General features: G+C 44.2%; 1 protein-coding gene across 16 annotated transcripts in view; it reads left to right on the forward strand.

Moving 5' to 3' along the window:
* The window catches only part of LOC143340268 (uncharacterized), a 129,475-nt gene that overhangs the window by 15,165 nt on the left and 92,225 nt on the right, over positions 1–22,085 (forward strand). For 9 of the 16 annotated variants that reach the window (XM_076762021.1, XM_076762022.1, XM_076762008.1 and 6 more), the window contains exons 2-3: positions 434–546; positions 13,173–13,213. The exons of 3 other annotated variants lie outside the window; for them this stretch is intronic. The gene's annotated coding sequence lies outside the window, so the exon portion shown is untranslated. The remainder of the gene's footprint in view (positions 1–433; positions 547–13,172; positions 13,214–22,085) is intronic. 4 more of the 16 variants (XM_076762011.1, XM_076762009.1, XM_076762013.1 and 1 more) reach the window with 2 other exon arrangements.

Raw genomic sequence — 22,085 nt, forward strand, 5'->3', positions numbered from 1 at the left:
AACGTAGGTGTCGGCAAACCTAGTTCGACTTATACTCTTGTCTTCTTTTCACGTCGAAAGGCATAGAATCGTGTACAGGGTGGTCCGTTTCTCGTGGTAGAGGATAATTTCTTGCGAAAGTAATTATTTTCCAAGTTTAATCACTAGGATGATCATATACCTTTTGGTCGAAATAATTATGCTGAAGATTATGATAGAAATAACGTTACGTAACCGAGGATATTAAGCTAAGATTATGTCGGAGAAAAATGTCTGAATCGAATTTGCTGGTGATTAATTCTGAAAAGTCTAGGAGAGGAGCATAAAACGATTATCGTTGGTTAATTTCGCGCGGTAGTTTTGCACCGTTGGTACAAACCATAGGCGAAACAGTTTGGCTCGATCGATAGAATCGGAAAATCCATTCAGTCGGCCAATTAACGTTTAATTACAGGTTCTGGCCCACGGACTCCGGTACACTCGACGCGAGGATTCGAGGATTTAGGACACGAGGTCGGATAATTCTGGCGGCCCGCGGAAGAGATGATTAACCCAGTTTCAAGAAAAGTAAGTTTTACCGGGTTAATAGCTTCCGGGCTGATAAGGGGACTGGGAGAGCACGTATTAATTCTACGACAGATTGGGATGATTAACCGTTAGCCCTGTCGCGCGATGGAACTTATTGTTCGCCGCCTCTTCTCCCTTAATTCCTTGCAATTTTTGTGGCTGGAACGGCTGGCGGACGTGACAAATTCTCTGTCACCGATATTCTGACGTTAGATTGGACTTACAAATTTTTTGGAAAGTGACTTGAAGAAACGTTCGTGACAGTTTCGAGAACCTAAACCTACGTTGTTTTCAAGGCCCGTTTTTGACGCGTTTGGCAGAAACGGCGTTAAAAATGTTTTCCTGTTTCGTACCGGGTAGGAGATAAATACATAGACTGGAACCGTGGAAACACGCAGAGGTCCGTTTATCGTGTTTCTCGTCGAAGCGAGTGCAACCGCAGCCGATAATAACGCGAAGCCGCGATAAAGCGACACGAAGCCACGGACGATTTCTTTCCGTCGCCGGCGACGTGGACATCTGCGGACTCGCGAGGTGTTAATTAGTGCTAATTAATTCGAGCGAATGCTAATCGCTACTAATTGATTCTATGCTAATTAAGCCTTTTCCCACCGATAGGTCCTCTCGCGCCGGCTACCGAATGCTCGGAGCACCGGCCTCTGATCGATAAATGATTAAGTATTCAACACGCGATCGCGAAACGAAAAAAAAAAAAAGAAAAAAATTGCTGACGCCAGCAAAAAAATACAGCCGACCTGTAGATTCTCTGTTGCCACGAGACGTTAAACCCTAAATGGGCCGAGTCAGGCTTCGATGAACGTATTAGAACCTCTTTCGCGTTGGATTTTATTTTCTTTTTCCTCGAATAAAAAATTATCGATTGGGTTATTTATGTATCAATCGATCGACGATGCTTTTCGAGTTGAACCTGTTAGATAACTCCGTCTGGGAATACCGATTGGTAATTTTGTAATATTACCTCGGTGAAAATAGTGGAAAATTCTCTTCTTCTTTTATTTTTTATTTTCGACGCGTCAGTGCCCTGTAAAGGTGGTCCAGATCGCGTCGATAGGTTCGTTTCGATTTCTAATCGCGGCGATATCGGATTCCGAAAGCGTCGTTTGATGGAGCCATTGAAATACTTCGTCGAGCACGTTTCACGGCATCGACACTCGGACTTTTGAATTATCGCGTAAAGGAGAAAGGTCGCGCGCTGGCGCGTGATATAATTTAACTCCGCGTCGGGCAATAAACCCGCCAATTTATTCAATGCTAACCGCGTAATTTTAACGTCCTTGTTAAACCGTGCCACTGAACCATTTTCACGGCGGGGGAGGGCGCGTTTAAACGGCGTTGTCTCGCGAAACTTGGCAAATAATGCGTCGCGCTTCTCGGCGAAAACAATTTGCAAATTGGTGTCTCTGTAACTCGTTAATTGGACGAAACTGTTTCGCTCGATTGTGCGAGGCAAATAAAATACCGACGGAAACAGATCCATCCGCTCGCGAAACGCGCAAAACCAGCGGGGGGTACCCGAAGCGTCGCTGTCCAAATTAAATCGTCGCACTAATTTTCAATTCTGCAATCTTAGTTTCTTTAAGGGGAGAATTAATTAAGAAAAATATTAATAAACCTACGGTCATTAAATTTACTCTTGTCCAGTTATATCGGCGATCCCGTCACGCTGCGCGTCGTTTGGAAAATGCCCGGTTAACTGTTAGCTTTTAACGATCACTCTGGTCGAACGCGTTCGAAGAGGAGCAACGTTCGCACTTGGGCTACGTTCCACGACCGGACGTTTAAAAAAAGTGGTTCAGGGAGCATGTGGTGGCGGTCGGATGCGTTATGTCATCGAGGCCACGCATACGCGGTCACACGCACACCTTGGGGATTTCGTTTTATTCTGATTCGCGCGCTTCTCGAGCACGGCGTGACGAAAAGCTGCCCGCGAAAATAAATCGACCGTACCTCCTCCCTCCCCCCAGGCCGACCATGGAAACTTTTTAGTCCGTGAGTTTATAAAGCGCGATACAGCCCGACGGTTGTAAATCCCGTTTATTTCCGTAAAGTACACGGCCGTGCGTTGAGTTACACGTATCCGGCTGATTTGTGGGACTCGACGGAACACGGTCAACGAAGATAGCCAGCTTTCGCTGCTGCATCGCCTATCCTTCGCACGAACACGAACAAACAAAATTGCAATAAACTTTTATGAAGATGTCACGGCCAGGTACTGCAATTTATCGTTAACGATCGCGATTATAAAATTATAACGACGGGTAACCATATTTCGTTGTAGATTTAATGTTCAAAAAATTTGAATTTTCAAGTGTTAACGGTCCATTAACCTTCGCATGGGCGATCATTCGAATTCCTTTTTATTTCGTAAATGTTTGAGACATCAATTTCGTAAGGAAAGTTGGTGTCTGCGAGTCGTTTTCGCACCTGCTGTCTCGATCGTGTAAACCTTTCGGTTGTGATCTCTCATTTTCCTCGGGAGAAAGGTAACATCCGCGGCTGGTTCCGGGGAAAAATGCGAGAGAGGGAACAACGAGCAGCGTAAAGAAATAAAAGGAACGCTAGACGGCTAAGACGAACGAGCTCGAATGTGTCACGGCCAGATGTTAACGATAAGATTTATGAATTTTTCAAGTTCGCTGTCCGGGCTATCGTTGTGCGAGATCTCGTCGCGCCGGGTGCCCCGTTTCACTCGTCGACTCCGGGAACAATGCGATTTACCCGCAGAATTTCCTGCCGGAAACTTGACGGATGAATTTTTTAGACTCCCGAAAATTCTTCTCGTGTTTCTCTTTGCGCGACTCGAGCGGGTCTCGGAGACGTTGGTCCATTTCGTTGCGAGAATTAACACGGAAAAATACTTTTCCAGCATGCACGGTAAATAATCTGTGATCAGTATTGGTTTCTTACGTGTCTTATTTTATTATTAAACGATGGCAATATTTGGACTATCGTAACTTCGTTATTTCTGGAGTCGTTTCAAAAACTGAACCGTCTACTTTCACATTCCCGTGTCGAATTTCCCCGAAGATCCTCTTACGCGAGCGAGAAAGCGAAGACGATTTTACTCTGAAAAATATTTAAAATTCAAACGACTCCCAAAAGTTTAACTTTGAAAGCTTCCTCTTTGCAACGACCGCTTTGGAAGTTCATTCACGATCGTTTCATTTTAATTCATTGAAAACTGATGTAGATACCTTTTCGCAAATTTCCATTGTACAAGTGCTGTGCTCGAATCGGAGGGGGATGAAAGAACGGAGCAGAGGTTAGAGAAAATTGAGTTATTCGCGTGTTTTTTCATATTGGTTTATCACGGCGCGAAAGATTACACAGTGAACTGTTTCGCCGATCAGTTTCACCGTTGCAGTTGGTTTTATTAAGGTCAGAGGAGCCCGGGTACCACTAAAGGTTGATTTACACTAGCGGTTCGGTAACGGTACGGTTACGGTACGTTGTCTCTGTAGTCATGGTTCTGTCACAGCCACCAGGATTCGCGATATAGTGCCAGTCACAACGACGACCATTTCTCTCGGCACTTGCGAGTCTAATTTCCCTAAGCGTATTCAAGCCTTGGATCCGGTGTACACTGACCGCGGTCTCATTAAATATTATTCATCGTTCCTCGGTCGCAGAAACGTGTGCCGGCGTTGTACCACGTTGAATGCCACTTGAAGGTACCGTGATTATACCGTGACTGCACCGGTAGTGTTAATCAACCTTAATGCGGCACCCTTAGTCCTCCGGAGAACCTTAACGATCCAGCTTAATTCACAGCCCCGAAAAAGAATTTTTTCCGGGCAAATTAACCACGATGCATGTGCCATTCTTTTTTCAAAGCGTTCACCGATGTTTCGGGTACGTTGATAAATATTGTCAGTAAAATTATTCTAATGTAAATTACGACGATCGCGAACTATCTAAACCCTTAATGCAAAAATAAAATATTCTTTTAAAATATATATAAAAGCAATAGGAAACTAAGAACCCGTATTACCCGTTAATATAATTCGTATCGTACGAGGAGGATCCTCGTAGAACTCGATTTCCTGTAACACGTACCGTGTTAACAGCGTTATACAGGGGTCTAGTGTATCATTATTGTCACTCCTAGTCGGTTAATTGTCTTAATAGAATATAACGCTTGAATTAATGGGTAAAAATGATTTATCCGAGTAGATTTGTTCGGTGCCGTGTACGTTGCAGTGTGCAACGGCGGGAAAAATAATGGCGGGCGGAGAACGCCGTGAAATATCGTCGACGCGTCGTGCGTCGCACCCGGATAATACGAGCCTGCAGCGTGCCTCTTAAGTACTTTGCACTAGATACCGGTGAAAACATTGCAAACCAGTTGCCGACGGTCATAATATCGTTTTATTTATTGGCATTGCCGCGGAGCAGAGGCGTGCAATTGTACATACCAGCTGCAACGGTGGTCGCCGGCGCACCGTGCGCCTAACGATCGAGACAGCCGCTCGATCCTCGATCAACCGGACTTCTGGCTGCCCATGAATGCCCTCGAACGGAAGTCTCTCGGGAAATATTTCGAACGAGGTTCTTTGGGAAACCAGACACCGAGCGCCGTTTAGCGCCGCGGTGGCTGGGCTTTCGACGCTTGAATATTTTTCACGCTCGTTCCGCGGAGAACTTCGCGTATAATCGTAGCTTTATCCGGAGGAAAACAGTTCTAAAATCGTTATCGAACGAGCGCAGATTTTAAAGCGTCGCGATTTTTCAGCATTCCGCCTCGCTGGGAACCTGAATTTTAACGCTCTCGCGCTTTGGGGATTTTTTTTTCGACAGCAGAGATGAACCAAACGTTTATCCGAAAAGTTTTTAAAATTTCAATGTGGTCAGAATTTTAAAGGGTTTCTTAAAATATGCCAAGGAAGATAAGGGGTATAAAGAATTTTGTTCTTATTTTGAAGGGCGATGTATCACCGAGTTACAGTATTTTTCTACAGAATCCTGCAATATATAACCAGGTGGGCACTTACGCTTCAGTGGCCATAATTATGGATAAGGGCCGCAATAAATAACGCAAGGAAAGCTCGTATGTAAAGTCACCGAGACGGCGAATAATTCGCGCATAATTTACTCGTTTTCGATAGGGGTGGAATAACGTTTTCGTGGTTTCTAAATCGACGCAGTGCTTTGGAAGGAAATCGTGGATTCCGCCGAGGCTCGAGAATCTCTTTACATATTATACCCCGTTGAATCGAAATAACCGTTCGAAGGGATGCTTTTCCCGAAAATGCTGGCTGTGCTTGAGTTACGAGCGTTTTATATCGGAACCTATTCCGCTTTTTCCATTAAACGCATCGAGCTTCCTTTTTCTCCTTCAAAGTCCTCGGAATTCCTTCCCAATATCGTTCCGACTATACATATCGTAAGGTAACATCCCGTTCAATGACATTTGCAGCTCTCGTCTTGTACTCGATGGAAAAAAACGTAGCACTACGTTGTGCAGCGTTCCCTTTGCCGTTTCCGTCCCATTCCAGCGCAGTTTTCCTGGCGCAGATTGTGGACGAAAACGTCACGGAACCGCGCGTGCAATCGATATCCCATAAAACGTCCGCAATATTTATCAACATCCCCTGGCGAACGTGTGCACACGTACGAGGGGACGGAGGGGAAACTAGCGTTTCTGGCAGAAGGCCCAGAAACGTTTCGTGAATCCGTCGGTCGATTTCAGAGCGAGCCAGGTGAAAGGGAACAACGGTGAAAAAACATCAGGCTCAAACGAGAGAAGGCTAACGAACTAATTAAACTACTGTCCAACGTCGAAGAGCGGAGCTTCCGTTTGCTCGTCTTTTCTCTTTCTTTCGTGCGGGGTTGGACGTCCTCCTTTTTCCAACGAGTTCTGTTGCCTTATGTACACAGGACGCGCGACTGTTAAGGCGAACCCGCGACCACGGGACCGAGAACACGCTGTGGATTAATGAGCCAGCGCTACGCATCCGTGTCGCGTTTTTCGAACGACTCGTTTTTGCGCTCACGTACCAACGCAACGATGTCGGTGGCGATCCTAGCTGGACGAACCGTGATCAGAGTTTCTTGCAACCAGTCGATTTCGCGCTGAGAGTACTTTCGGCCATGAGAACTTAATCAACAATTCCGGGACGTTCTTGACATTTCGTTTCAGCTGGTTTCCAGCTACGATTGAGTTTGTTTCTCACTCCCTTAAAGAAATAATGAGGTTTCGTATTATCGCGAACGGATCTTTATTTTTGTACATTGCTAGGAATGAAATTTGACCGACATTGGTACGCCTGGCATGGACGCGAGGATTTAGAACTTTTTCTTGTCTAAATAGAGTAGGCGTTTGGAATTCGCGTAAGAACGTATCGGGAATCGGAAAGTTCTTGGGTAAACTTTCAGATTTAGTTCGTGCAAAGGTACATTGGATTCTTGAAGGATTACCTGAGGCAATAAATGGAGGGGTTGAAGTTTAAATAGGAAGGTATTTAATTAGGAGGTCAAAGTTAACTTCGCGAGAAAATTGAAGTTTGCATAGAGAATACGAAGTTCATAGGTTGTTCGATCGAAAAACAAATCGAAAGTTTCAGATTCACGTAATACGGAAATTGTAATTTAAACTTTGGCGCAATATAGTGTCTAAAATGTTAAAAGTACCTTTCGATCGGGTGTTTTAAGAAATTAACTCAAATTGGGAAAATAGAAGGTTTCTGAAATAGAAAATCTGAGCGAGAACAATTTTTAATCATGAATTAATCTCAATTACTGTTCAGAGAATAATTCCAAATAATTCAGAGGGAGATAAAGAGCGTTTAAAATATTAAAAATATCCTTCGTTGAGGGTGTATAATGAATTAAATTGGATTAATGGTCGTCAGGTAATCCAGCGCAGGATGAAAAGTGTTTAAAAAAAGTATTTGGCAAATACTTCAACTTAAAATAGAGAGCCTCTGGAATATTAAAAATATGTTTCATTCAAATTTTGTAACGAGATAATTTGAATCGGTGATCGAAAAGCAATGGAGCACAAGGGATGCCTGAAATATGAAAAATATCGTTCGTTGAGATTTTGCAACGGGTTAATACGAACCGGTGGTCAAAAAATAATTCAGTACGAGAGTAAAAATTTCATCGATGAATTATTTCTGGCAATATCGAGTTTCGATATTCAACGTTCCAACGCGTGAAAATTCTCGCCACCGTTGCGTGTATAGTGATAGATACGATACTCGAAACCAGTGTACACGGTCCCCGTGAACTGCTGACGGGGGAGTAAATTCGGCTAACGTTTGCTCTGCGGCGAAATTATCGAACGAATAAAAGTTGCATGGTTCTCACGGTGCAAACGATTCTGTCGATAGGTATTCACTTCGGACAATTAGTCGAACTGTTTTTCAAACAAAACAGTGATTTTGCAAATCGAATTTCCTCGAACGATATCTGTCCGGACCTAATTAAAAGCCAAATGAACTATCGATACATCTATTTCCATGTTTGTCCATTAAAACGATATTAATATTGCATTTCAATCAACCTCGATGTTCCCGAAATGTTTCTCTAAATCCATTCGTATGCGTATTCAATAATCGAACTCGTATATTGAAATTTTTAACGTGGTTTTGAAATTTACGGCAGGATCGCTTCTTTTCTGCATAACCAAAAGTTTCTATGGGAAGAGTGTGAATTTTAAACTCGTATAATATATGAAATTTTTTAAAATAAAGTACTATTTAAGGAAGGCATATTCGCGGGATAGAAAGGGAACATTGGGACGAAATAAGCTTTCGTTAAAACAAAAATGTCTCGTGAAAAATTACCATTGGAGATAAGGGTGGAGCGCGACGGGGTGGAAGGGCCGCAGGGCGAACAAAAGGAGGAACGTTTTCAGGAGTTCGCGCTACCGCGAGGTGGAGCTAATAAACTTTTTATCTGGAAGTTTGGGCGTTTCAGCGACCGAATTACAAAAACACAAACGCGGTGGCCCACATTACGGTTGAATACACGGCCCCGAGTCGTTGCTCGTGTTCTAGATAGCTACGAACCACCTGCATAGATAACAGCTTGCGCTATTACATACTGCACGGTGCACGAATCGAGGATCCCCGCTTTATAATCGTTCCTATTGATTCGTCGATATCACGGCTATGTATCTGTCGCACAGAGACCGAACAACGCGCTTCCGTTGTCGAAACGTATCCATCGAACGAAAGACAAAAGTCGATGTATACAAGTAGACCTTACAAATTTTTCGCCAAGTGACGAATCGAAAATGCACGATTGAATTTGACAAATTTATCGAATTAAATTTGGAACGCAAATTGAAGAGGATCACAAAAATAGGTGGCATTTCGTTCGGGGTTATGACCGACTCTGGTATTAGAACTCTTAAAGTAAATTTACGGATCTACGTTACACGATGAGTCATTTAAAATTAATTTAATTTTCTTTAATCGTATTATCCCCTGGAAAGAAGGAGTTAAAGAGCGATGCTTCGTTCCTGTTATATCGATCTTCCTACGGATAAACGTAAAGTTCCTGCAAGAGAAATCCGTGATGATTTCGTTGAGAGTAATGTGCATTATAAATCTACTTCGAAAAGATATTCTGCTTTCGTTTTAAAAGAGACAAAGGTCGCCTCTAAATCTTCGAAATGCCACCACCTAGAAAGATTTCGTTCCATCCCACTTACGTCATCCTTGAAACTGTGCTTTCAAACTTATGGTTGACCCATTTATCTCCGGAGATAATAATATCAACGTAAATCAAGATGGCAATTTCGAGTGTCTCACCCTGTGTACGATAAATTATGAGTAAATCGTTTTACTGCTACGATGCACCCTCGATTAATCACGTTTAATGCGACTTCCCTAATCCTTGGGAGTATCAGGTAGATTCAAAATAATATGTGGATTATAAATTGAACTCTGACGGAGGATCCAATAATCGAATTAGAATTAATTTTCTCGAAAATCTCAATATAGCTTCTGTTGGTAGGTTCGTGACCTTTGAATATTGATCTTTCTCTAACGCCATTCACTGTAAATGTTACTGACATATTCGAATTTAACTTTGAACTCCAGGATCGGCACAAGTTTCGTTCGTGGACCGATGCGACTGAAAAGCGAAGCAAATTATCGTAAAAGTGGAGGTAGTTTGTGGCGTCACTATGCAGGTGGCTTTGGGAGGCCAAAATACTTGGCTCCCACTTTACTGTACCGCCGGTAAACACGAACGAATCAACACAAATAGGCCCGCGCCGAGCGGGAACGATCTCATGAATGAAGAAATATATTCATTCGCAACGATTCATCTCCGCGAAATCGACTCCCTGTCAGCTTGGACTATTTCTGTCTCGTCGATCATCCGAATCCACTCGCGCGATAAATTTATCGACCATCCTCTACGATTCTATTAAAGCCCAACGGACGGAATTTCCGGTTCCTTCCCTCGAAATGTGCATTGCGATTGTTTTAGTATACATAATACTGCAAAATATTTTTATACGTATTTTATTCGTTCCAAACCATCCACCGACGCAATTGTCGTCGATCGAGGGACACGATTAGCATTCGCGTTCGTGATCGTTCGATGGCTAATTGACTCGTAACGAGTAACGACATAATTACCGGGGGTCTCGTTCGTTATTTCGACAAGACCGCGAGAGAAACGAAACACCGACGGATCCGAGCGGAAGAATTCTCGCTCGTTGGTTTTTGTTCGCGGCGTGCTCGTGCTCGTCGGAGACACGGCGCTTTCCAGCGTCGGTTGGCTCGTTTTCAGAAACGTTTCGTTGCATAAACGAGCGCGAACAATGGCAGACGCGAGCACGAGCAAACCGTAAGTGAACAACGGCACACGCGTGTTGCAGCTCGACGACGACTCCGGCGAATGCGGACTCTGTCTTTCAGAGCGGAAGATGATGGGAGAGTCTCTCGAAAGAAGAGCTAAATGTTCGTTGGTGTCGCGAAAGAAGTCTCTCCTCGCTTGACCCAGATATTACTGAAACTATTCTTCGTTGGCCTTCGTAGCTTCAGAATATTTTCAGAATAATTGCATCGATAAAGAAGGTAACGCGGTAAAAGTTTATAGAAATACCGGTTCCGGAAAAACGCGTCGCTTTTCTTGGAAATAATCAAGGAAAAATACCACTGTCTGGGCTTAGAAATAAAGAAGCACTCGCAGTTGCATCAGTCGCGACCGTAGACGGAACTTTTCCGCACGATTGCGACAGTTTCCCCTAGAATCACGATCGGGCGCCCGATCTCGTTACGTTTAACGATCTCTCTCGTGGCTTTTGATCCTGGCGATAATAAACAACGCTCCTCGCTCTGTTGCTGAAATATTTCGTCCTCTCTGGACTCGTTCGTCAACGGCGCCCGGGGTTTGTTCTCTCTCGTGGCAGCGTTTTCAGAACGTGCACGTAATCTTAGAACATGCTCTCGAGCTACGGACGAAAGTCACGGCGAGACGTTTAACATCCAGCCGTAGAAATTGACGATCGTTTCGCTCTATCCGGAGCACAGCAGGCTTTCGCGCAGCTTAAACTACGTTTCGTTCGTTTAATTAGAAATAAAACAACCGTGAAATCTTAGTCAGTCCGAACGGAGTCGCGCACAATTCTTACACAAGTTTCCAACAACATTTACACTTGCTTAAACTTTCCTTCGAAACGCTTGAAACGGATGGTATCCGTATGAAAATTTGAGGACATTTCTAGACGTGGAAAATGAGCATGGCAGGCAACGTGTTGGAGAAGAAGGCTCGTTAAATTTGATCCGTCATTGCCTTCGACGCCGATGGGAACACTGGCATTATTACCGTCACGTTGAGAACGTGATTCCGTGCCGCGCGGGATGATAGCGTGCCGTCGATACCAATTTTCTCCCACGAGTGATTTTCTAACGATCGAACGCGCCCAAGCATTTGGAGCACGATACTTTCACCCTAATCGATCGCGCGAGCCTCGTGATTTATAGGGATATTAAAATGGTCGCGTCGATCCTGGGCTTGGCCGTTCCAGCAAGCATCGAGACCGACGTTTCTTAACGTTTTATCGCCCTTATTTATGAAACGAAGGAAATGACACTTCCGGCCAGAACCGCTGGCTATCTTCGTCGCGGTACATCGACCGTTTCAGGCCTGCACCCTTTAACAGCTCCGAACGTTTTTGCCTACCGAATGTCTCCAATAAAACCGTTCTCACGATCAAAGGGAAGCCAAATCGTCGGAGATAGTGGCAGATAACGACGAACGAGGCACTGACAAAAATTAATGTTACTAGAAAAATTGATCGTTGGAGAGTATTCTAAAAGATACCACGTCACGATTAATTTTAAATTAGCCCAATTGCTCACAGACCTACTGGGACGAAATGTTAAAAATGTCTCCGACCGTAAAGGGTTGAGAATGTTCTCGGAGTATTGTGTTCTTTCGTGGGGAGTCCTATGGACCACCCCCGGGGCGACAGAAACTCCAGTCACGGCATCTGCCCGCACTCTTTCCTCGAAACGTCCAAATTGAAAAATTCACGTATCCGTGCAGCAAGTATAAAAGCCCACGTGGGTCTCTAAACATTTCGCGTTACGTCAATAACCCTTTCGGTCGCAATTCAAAGGTACGTAAGGTACTTTCGCGTTATCCGAGCCCCCCATCGACGTCTCTTAGAAATTCCCCCTTTTATCCCCCGCGGGGCTTGAAAATATTTGGCTTGCCGAAAAGGTGTCCGAGGGAAGATTTTCGACAGGGTGCCCGAGAACGTCGGGAAATATTTTCTTTTAATCGCCGTGGAAACGCGGATTGATAATGTTTCTCCGTTCCTCGGGAATCCTGGTCGAATCGGGTCGTATCTTATCGAGCGTCTCTCCGACAAGCTGCTCTTTGAGCACGAAGTACACGCTACAGCCAGAAAGAGAGTATCGATCTGCAACATCTGCGACATCCTCGTTCGGCTGCTCAAGAATTATTCAGTTCACGAGTCTCCGCGTCGCTACAAGCTGCCTCTTTATTTCGTCAAGAGAGCCGGGTTTTCGCTGGAATGGCAGAGATCACTGCAATGAATACGCCACCGCTTGTTACTCGAAACTGCAAGGGAATGTGTAACGTCGAACTCGAACCACGACAGAATTTTTTCCCTTCTTTTTTCTGCATCTTGTTTAGCACGAGTAATTGCGCACTGTGGGCTGCTCTCGAGCTACTTTGCTCGTGTAATATTCACGCGTCCGACGCTGTACGGAACTTCAGTTTTCCTAAAAAGTTTGGCTCGGGAAGAGCGTGTCGCCACATACGTTTACAGAAAATTAGAAGTTCGACTGAATTTTAATCGTTCCACGTTTCATTTTACTATGTCGTACTTGGATATCCAAAACCATTAACTTTATATTTGTCATTGTATCGTCCTGGGGATACTACCAATGAATTCTTGGAGTTTTCCCTGTGGAAATGAGTACAAACACGACTCTGCTTCAACCAACCACTTTCAATTATGCGAGTTGAAATTTTGAAAAAGCGAACAAAGTCGTTGTACTCATTTTCACCGGAGAAATTTTGCCAATCCATTTGTAATATCGTCAGAATAATATAATAAAATATATAGAAAGTGCAGATTCGACTAACAAATTGTTCTTTATGCCCAGGTCGCACGATTCTAAGCGAATTGTACACCGAGAGACTTGTGGTAAGTAATTCGCTGAATCCTATTAGAGTAACAGTCGCTGGTGAAATTCGCGCGAAACTTTCAGATATTTATCGAGCCTCCGAGCGTCCAAATATTCGAACGCGAAAGAATTCGATTAGTTCTAGCTCTGGTCGCTGATCAGCGAACGATCGTGTCCGGAAATTTGCGATCTCGGAGTTCCGCGTCAGTAGGACGGGCGGTCGGTCGATTTTATTGGTTGCAGTTATTCGATCGAGCAAAGACATCGTTTCCATGGCAGAAAACTGGCACACACACACCTGTAACGCGTATCAAAGGACATTGCAACCAACGCGTTGCTCCACTTTGTAGGTTTTTGCTCTCCGTCCCGGTACAACTGACCCTTTCGTCAATCGAATCAAACCGATAGAATTCGGTTGCTGTGGCAGCGCCTCGATTGGCACGCGCTTAGTGCTCCGTGGATGTAGTTCTACTGCACCCTAACTACTGAATGCGATTGATACGACCGATTGAACCTGCAACTGTTCTCTGACGCGTCGAATAATACATACAAGATGTACCATGCAAATTGGATCACTTGATTATCACCGGTATTTATAAATGTACGAATATTTAAGGCAGTCTCGACATTATCGAATTACTTGACGTATAAAACAATTTTTCTAACGCCTTCGATTTCGATTTGTCAAAGTCCTATTTTGCTTTTGCCTTTTGCATAGCGTAACTTTGGCGATCCTGTTGTTGCGTAGTTTCGTTACTGTACGCGGAGAATTTCCGTGCTTCCATTTTGTCCCTCCGAGATTTACTGCCGATTTTTATCCTCTTAGCGCCGTTTCGAGGCTTCGTGCATAGCGAAACCCGTGGATCCGAGGAGAACGTGAGCGAGAACGAGCCTCTTCCAGAAACTTGTTACGGCATTCTTCTCGGAAGTGCCTTCCGCATGATCGCATGAATGAATGAGTAATGCATCGTCATGAATTAAACATACGGACGCGTGCGTACTGGACTCTATCTGTCTCAGTTTCTCCTCTGCGTGTAGAATGCGTCGGTACATATTGCAGTGTTCATCGAAAATCTATCGGAACCTGGCAAAACGTACAACTATTAAACACGCGCGATATTTCCACGATCGGCAGGGAAATAATGGAGTGATTCGAGTGTTCGTTCCTCGTGCACGCTCGAATTCGTACTCGGAATTCGTAGAATCGAACGTTTACCGAAGATTTGTTGGAACACTTTTCGCGAACGGTTGCGCCACGTACAGGAATAGAATTTCCTGTAATCGATTACGCTCCGGTGGATTATTTATGTCTATTCTTCCTTTTTTTTCTTTTTTTTATAGCTCGTAGGGAGTGCCGTGTGATTTGTAGAGCTTGTTATCGGGACAGCGATGCACGATAATTTCGTACCGAGCTAAATAAAATAAAACAGTCTATACGTACGTCGATGGCTCGCAACAGATATATTGCACGTTCATTTTTAGCGTATTTAACGCGCGGAAATATTTCGGACAGACTTTTTCACGCTCGAGAATGATATTTGAATTTTATATAGAAATAGAAATTATTTGGGAATGGAGCTTCTGTTCGTCGCGATTTAAACGGTGATTGCACAAATTTCTGGTAACGGTATATTAAAAAGATTAAAATTTAATTCTACTTCAAGACATCCGGTAAAAGTTCGCCTACGTGGGTTAGTCAATAAGCGAGCTGCCCAATCATGGTAACTTCCGTTCTAGAAGAGTCATGTAGTTGCCACTTGATAGCTACATCGACGCAACATGGTTGTTGCTGCATAGCAAGTATCAACTGGATTGCATCGGTCATTCGTGTCTTACGGTATATTAACACGTTGACTGGCGTCACCCATATTTGGGTCACAAGGCTATTCCCTAAAAAGCAAATACAATTAATTCTCGAGGTAATTAGTATTCCGATAAACTGTTTAAAAACGACAGACAGCGTTACGACTGAAAATTCGCAACGGTTTTCCACGACACGCTAATATTTCCACCAGTGTTACACTCACGGTGCACCGAACGAGCAAAGGAAACTGGCCTAATTGAGCGAGCATAATTGAGCCTCGGGTGGCGGCTGCGAAGTTGTTCGTTGTGGACAGTGCAGTCGTAAATATTACGAAACGCATACCGTGCTCCTGTCCGCGTAATAAAGCAAAGTGTTCACAATTCGTAGACGCCTACGGTAGCGAAACCCATTACACGGTTAATTTTAAACCGAGTCGTTTTTATAATTTCTATTGGACACGCAACGGGTCGAAATTTATTTATCTTTTTATTCTCTGCTCAAAACCGTTTGCCTAACGAGACTATTTACGAAACTGTTTTCCATACAGAATATCGCCGCTAATAAACGTCGCGCGCGAGATCAAATGTATCATGCAATAACTGAATTTGAAACGCCAAGGCGGATGCGACGCGCGATATTTCCAGGTGTTGCCGTTGAGAACCTCCGCCGTGCAAATTCGTTGTTGCATTTTTAATCCGTTTCGTATCTCCGGCCTGACAGCTGGACGAATTATGTACAGCCGAGGCGCTCCAAACGGGGCCACCGTCCCCGCGTGAACTTTTCTGCACTCGGATGGTAGCTACGTAGCGTAACTGTTGCGCGAGAAGAAGACATTTCTGTAATTCACACGCGGCACAGGGCAGTTTTTCATCGAGCCTCCCTCCGGAGCAATAAAACCCGCGGACGAGGGTCTCGACCGATACTAAATATATCCTGGACCCGTACCCTACCAACGAAGGCGTCGAATCTTCAAGACGCTCGGTACGGTTACACCATTCGTCTGCGATCAGTATTTCTCTGCGTCGTATTATGTCTTTCTCTCCTAACTAAGAAACCCCATTGAAGTAACATCAATCTATGTTACGTCTACATGTTTGTGGAAGATACGTTTTACGTATCACTAAAGATTTTCACGCTATCATAATCCTATCGCAAGAAAACAAGATTTTGTCTGGGAGTGTATATTTTAACAAAATTAATCTAGACTAGAACAACCCCGTGAGTCTTTGACGTTGTCAGCGCATCGTTAACTCGAATGGATTAAATATACTACGTCGTCCGTTTAGATTGTACTCGTAACGAAAAGATCCAGATGGTGTCGCACGTTATTCCCAAACTCTTGATGAGCGAGCTCGCGTCGGGCGGTTGACGAGGGAAACTCTATCTAAAATCGTAATGTCCGACGGTTCTAGTAATCAGCAGTACGCCGCGTCTACGGATCGCACCGGAAGAGCCAAAGGGGAAAGAGAAGCACCGGGAGATAAAACTGCGAGAGGAAATGGATAGCGATTTTCTGCGGCGTAATGCCTGGAATATTCATCAGACGATTTGTCTTCCGGTGTAACGAAAAATCGCGCGCTGCTCCGACCGGTAAATTAATCCCCGGGGATATTTATGATTTTTACGAGCCCGGCGATAAAATTCCCGGGTCTTAAGCAGCGTCGCGTTAAACTGCGCCGAGGAGAAACGGAAAACGAGATGGACCAATTAAATCGTGAATTGTATTGCGCCCGACGTGGCGGCGCTTTTCGGGATACAGGCTGATCGTGACTATTGGAACCGGACGAAACGGTTCTGACCCACTCTGCAGCCATTTCGCAGTCGTTGCAGCACCCTCGATTCCACGATTTTCCTATTCAAACGCTCGAATAAAGCTTATTTCTCGTTTAAAATCGCCGGAGGGTATTAACTTTACGAAATAAGAATAACACGGAGTCGCCGATCCTAATGACACTTTCAGACACATAGTAAAGAATCTTAATTCGCGTGTATTTAAATGGCAAACTCGAAATATATTCAGCTTCCGTTTTTCCTCGTTAATAAGCGTGAATGACGCGTCAGAATGCTTAACGACACGCTAATATGCGTCCGTGTAAATGTTCGATGGCGCGCGTTCGCGGTTCAGCAACGAACAACTGCTCGTTATCGGACTGCCAGCAATAACTACCGAACGATATTTATTAACCATGGCCGATCGACGCGAATTCCTCGGACGTTCCGCGCGTACGCGGACCGTTTTTATCTGCGTGTCCCCGCGGTTTCGATTCTTGCTCCCCCCATTGATTTGTTGCCTCCGATAGAAGTAATGTATCCGCGGACGTACCGTTCGTTTTTCCAGTTTCTTCGAACGTAACGCTACGTGTTTTATTTATTACAATCGCATCGTACAGAACGCATTCGATACGTTTCTCTCATTAAGGTCAAATCGTAGATTTGAGACGGAACTTTTCGTAAACTTTGAGAGTCCAGGAACGCGAACGACTCCATCTGGACCTTTTCATTACGAGCGTAATGTCCGAGGATCGTTCACGGAAAGTTCATTACCGCTGTTCCGGTCTGGGAAACGACGCTAGGTGATCCTGGCGTGCGAGCAATCCGAGTTCCTCGTACTCGTTCACCGTCCAGCTTCTATTATGCTTTATACTGTACACATGCGATAATTAATCCCACGCGTGGACCACTCTCTCTCCGCAGCCAAAGACCCGTCTGCTAAATTACTACGTTAAAAGGCTGCATTCGGGTCTGTTTGACGTTCGCGCAATTAAATGCGTTTCGCGTTCCAAAGCTTTTTCCATCGACCTGGCGCCGCGCGCTACGGCAATAATGCTCGATTAGAGAACACGGAATTTTGTCGATGATTAATACTGGCACGGCTGATAACATTCTTCAAATTTTATGAAAGAAATCAAAGGTAGATTTTATTTGAAAAAGGATAGCTAAATAATTCGTTCTTATTCGAATCGTAAGATAGATTGGAAGCTCGAAGAACAGATTGGTTTGTTCGATCGGGTCTATATTCTTCTCCTCTCGCCAGTCTGGTGCTCATATCGAATTTTACAGTTGGCGAGCTGGATAATTAAAGTCGCCTCCGTGTACGTGACCTTGTTAATCTGTAAGAACGACGACTCACTCGCGGCGGAAACGAAATCTCCGAGCCGAGGAAGGGAAACGGGTATATTCTTTTTCCCATGACGACGTCACGGCCTTTGAGTTTCGTTCGTTGTCAACCGAGTGTGCACGCCGTCCATTACTGTCATAATACGTCCTCAACTACCGGCGACGAACTTCCTTATTTAACAGTGCTCGCGTGGCCGCGTGCTCTCCGCTCCCTCGATTCCGTCATACTCGGGTCCTCGAGTTTGAGAGTTTCTCGTTTGCGTGTCGCGAACACGGACTCACCTGCTTAACATAAATTGATCATTTGCATTAGTCTGTATCTGTGCACGTTCGGGAACCGAGCGATACGAACGAGCCTCCCGAGATTCTCTCGGCGTTATCTTGCGTCGCGTTGGTTCCGTCTCGAGCGAGAGAAAAGCCATAAACTAGACGGAGAAGACGATTAAATTGTACCGCGTTATTATTTCATTTTTTCCTCGGACACGACGTTTACTTTTGTCGTGTACCCCCGGTGTTGACAAAGTGGCAGAATACGCGAGACAGTGTCACTTGCACGTTAAATTAGCAACAGTTTACAGCCACGAAGGTTTTCTTCGCACTTGGACGAAGCTCGGAGTTAGCAGAGAAACTAATAATTGTTCTGGCGTGTTCAGAAACTGTTATGCAACATTATCATGCCCGTTGTATTACCGCGCGAATATATGGCCATCTATTCCTTACTTGTCCGAAGTGTCAAGGAGAACTCCCTCGCAGCACCGTGTCTTGTTAACTTTACGCAAATGTTACTAACTCGAGCTCTTCACTAATCCTTCGCGACGCGACGCTTATATTTCTCGCTTGACCGCAATCGATACTGTTCCCTTCTATGCGACACATTCTGTTCGACGGTTGTTAGTCCGTTCGAGGCTTTAATGGCTCGAATTTCTTTATATCATGAAGGTTCAAACCGTTTCAAACGTGATTCGAAGCTGAGCAATTTATTTTATTACTGATAATGTCTCCCATAGTCTCTCAGATTCTCTTGATACGCGTCTAAGGTCTTTGAGATTTTCAATATAAAATGGAAGGAGTCGAGCTAATTTCGCTCAGAACCAAAAGTGGCGTCGACCCACGGCATCCTTCGTTCCACCGTGAAACGTGGCGAACTTTTCCGCGAAGCAACGCCCACGCGAGCATCATTACCGAAGAAAGAAACGAAGCGGCGGTCACGCCGCGCGGAAAATGTTAAGACCTTCTCAGAAAACGACGCCGTCGATCGTCGGATAAAGGAATAAGCGGTGAATACGCCGCGGCGTGGCAATCGGCGCGGAAAGAGAACTCGGGCGATACCAAGTAGGCGAGAATAGATTCTCTAACGAGTTCACCGTCGAATCTCTTCCTCGTCGGGGCAATCTTTGCTCCTCCAGCAAGGTCGCCCACGAGATTAACCCCTTAACACTTGAATTGTTTTCTCAAAAGCGATCGAGTCGATTTTTTTGTACAGGGTGCGCCAAAACGATCTCCCGCATTTTGTATTCGCCAGTATTTGGGCTCTAGAGGAGTAAGGTAGACTATATCGAGCTCAAACCAATATATTAGCAGTGAAGAGACGAGTTAGAAAGTACATAAAAATCACTGCTTTCATTAATTCGACGAACATCATAATTTGTCAACTAAAAAATACTAAAAATTTAATCGTGTACGATGGATCGTAAAGCAGGGAAGAATACATAATCCCACATGACAGTTCTCTCTCCCAATAGAGCCGCTTCCCTTGATTTATGTGCGAACGTTACCCCCACTCTTTGCCAGATAATGCTAACGCTCGCGATTCAGAACCGACTCTCCCAATAGTATCGCGGGTCCAATGCAGAAGATAATACGTGTATACACATATTGGGATATTTCGTTCGATGGTAGCAATATATATTTAAATTAAAAGTATTCATTAGATACAATTTAATTTGTATTTATTTTATAATTACTCTGTAACTGTTCGATCGAATTAATCGCTATACGGTGTTTCCATTCACCTATTATTCGAATAAAATAGTGTTCCTATGTGGTCCCGAGCGGCCAAAATCGTTTGTCCCAATTATAGCCACCGTTTCTGGCCACAATGGTGACGTACACTAGGGCAGAGAATTGTCCCTGATTTAGAAGGGGCATTGTAATCTTCTGACGCGGGAAATTGTAATCTTCCCTTATGGGACCGTGTAATCTTCTGTTACGAGAATATTATGCGTATCGCGAAAGGAAGGACCAAGTCCAGTTAGACAAAAATTGGAGACACGAGTAGCGCGGAAAGACGATAACTTTTGCCAGGAACGAACGAACCTCGTATCGGTTAAATTGGAGTACGAGATAAATTTATCGTCTATCTACTTCCACTGTTATATTCTTTTTCAGAACCCAATTGTATCAAATTTAAATTTTTTAAAAAACATCTCTCGTCGGACGTGTTATGATTTGTGCTTCAGAATCGTGCCACGGTAGGAGAAAAATCTCGTTTAGTCACTTTTATCGGTAGCCTTGCTGTATATTATTTCCTCGAGGACCAAAGACAAAGCGTTCCGCGCAGAAACACTATATTCCGGCAATTTTGAGATTCCATTACAGAGATAACGAGTTTTCGAAATCGATCGACTGCTCAAGCCAGCCGGAGGCAATCGCTTATTCAATAGCTCCTCGTTGAGAGGCTATTCAAAGTAATCCCTTGAGTAATTCGCGTTCTGGTAATTCTGATGAATAGAGAATGCTACACCCGATAGATACAATTCGAAATCTTTACGGTGTACAAAATAACCAATGCTATCTAGACACTTTCGCGACACCTTTCTGCACCTACTGCATAATGCTGATGTGCTAATTCTTGACCACTTGTCTTTTTCTTGTTACACAAGGTTCGATTACACATCGATGGCAACAATAGAAGCGTCGTAACACTTTTACTGGCAGTCGTAGTGTTTTCTAAGAACGTCAGATCATTTTCATTCGAAACACAAGGTACGATTACGTACGATTCTTAAACAAACTTCACATGTTTCACAAACACGTTTCAATATCGTTCGTGACTGAGAAGTTATATAGTCGTAAATCAAATAAATAATTCCGATACATGGTGTTTCTCCCTGAAAGACGAAAAATCGCGACACGGTTCCTAGATTGGATCGACAAATGTTTGTACAAACTTCCACAAATAGCGGCGTTCCCTTGTAAGTGACAAACGCTGTTTCGCGGCAGGAACGATCAACGTGTTCATAAAACGTCATCAATCCGAGCTACTCGTCACTGAAAAATCTTGGGGGAAAAAATAGCAAACCGCGTTTGGACATCCACGATTAATCAAGCCGTTCAGGGTCCCAGGAACTGTCCACGAACGAACGTTACCCAATCGGTCGGTCCGTTCGCGAGGGATCATTAATCAACGCCGGCGCGAACAGCCTTCCCTCGCCATTGGACGGCAAGTTTGAGTCGTTCTCGTCGTTTCGGTCGTTGTCACGCGATGTTGGCGCGCCGCGGTACATTCTATAGCGACACCTTCGCCGACACAGTGTCACTCGTGTACACACTTGCTGGCCAGTGTGAGACCCGCTCAATCCGCACCAATTACACTCAAACAACACCTCGTCCAACGTCGTATACGGACATGTTATCAAAGAACATTTTTCTTACGCTGCAAACGAACTTTTTAGCGATCTTTTATAAACGACAATCGAGAAGGTGATGATCTACGTCAAAAAGCAAATCGAAAATTAGAGGTAACATTTTTCCATTCGAAGCTTCCTTTTCGAGATAATTGAGTTTGAAAGTAGTGTCTGATTTGTCTGTCCACGGCTCACTGATTCTACTTACGCCGAAGTCCAAGTAGTACTCCACCATATAAGGGACGATTGAAGTCGATTTTCCAAAGTCTAATTTTCTAATAGAGAATAAAATTAGCAAAGAAATATAAGAGGAACAAGAAGTTTGGATATTGCTCGTTTTCGGAG

Source organism: Colletes latitarsis, chromosome 3 (assembly GCF_051014445.1).
Source record: "Colletes latitarsis isolate SP2378_abdomen chromosome 3, iyColLati1, whole genome shotgun sequence".
In the NCBI taxonomy this organism is placed as follows: Eukaryota; Metazoa; Arthropoda; class Insecta; order Hymenoptera; family Colletidae; genus Colletes; species Colletes latitarsis.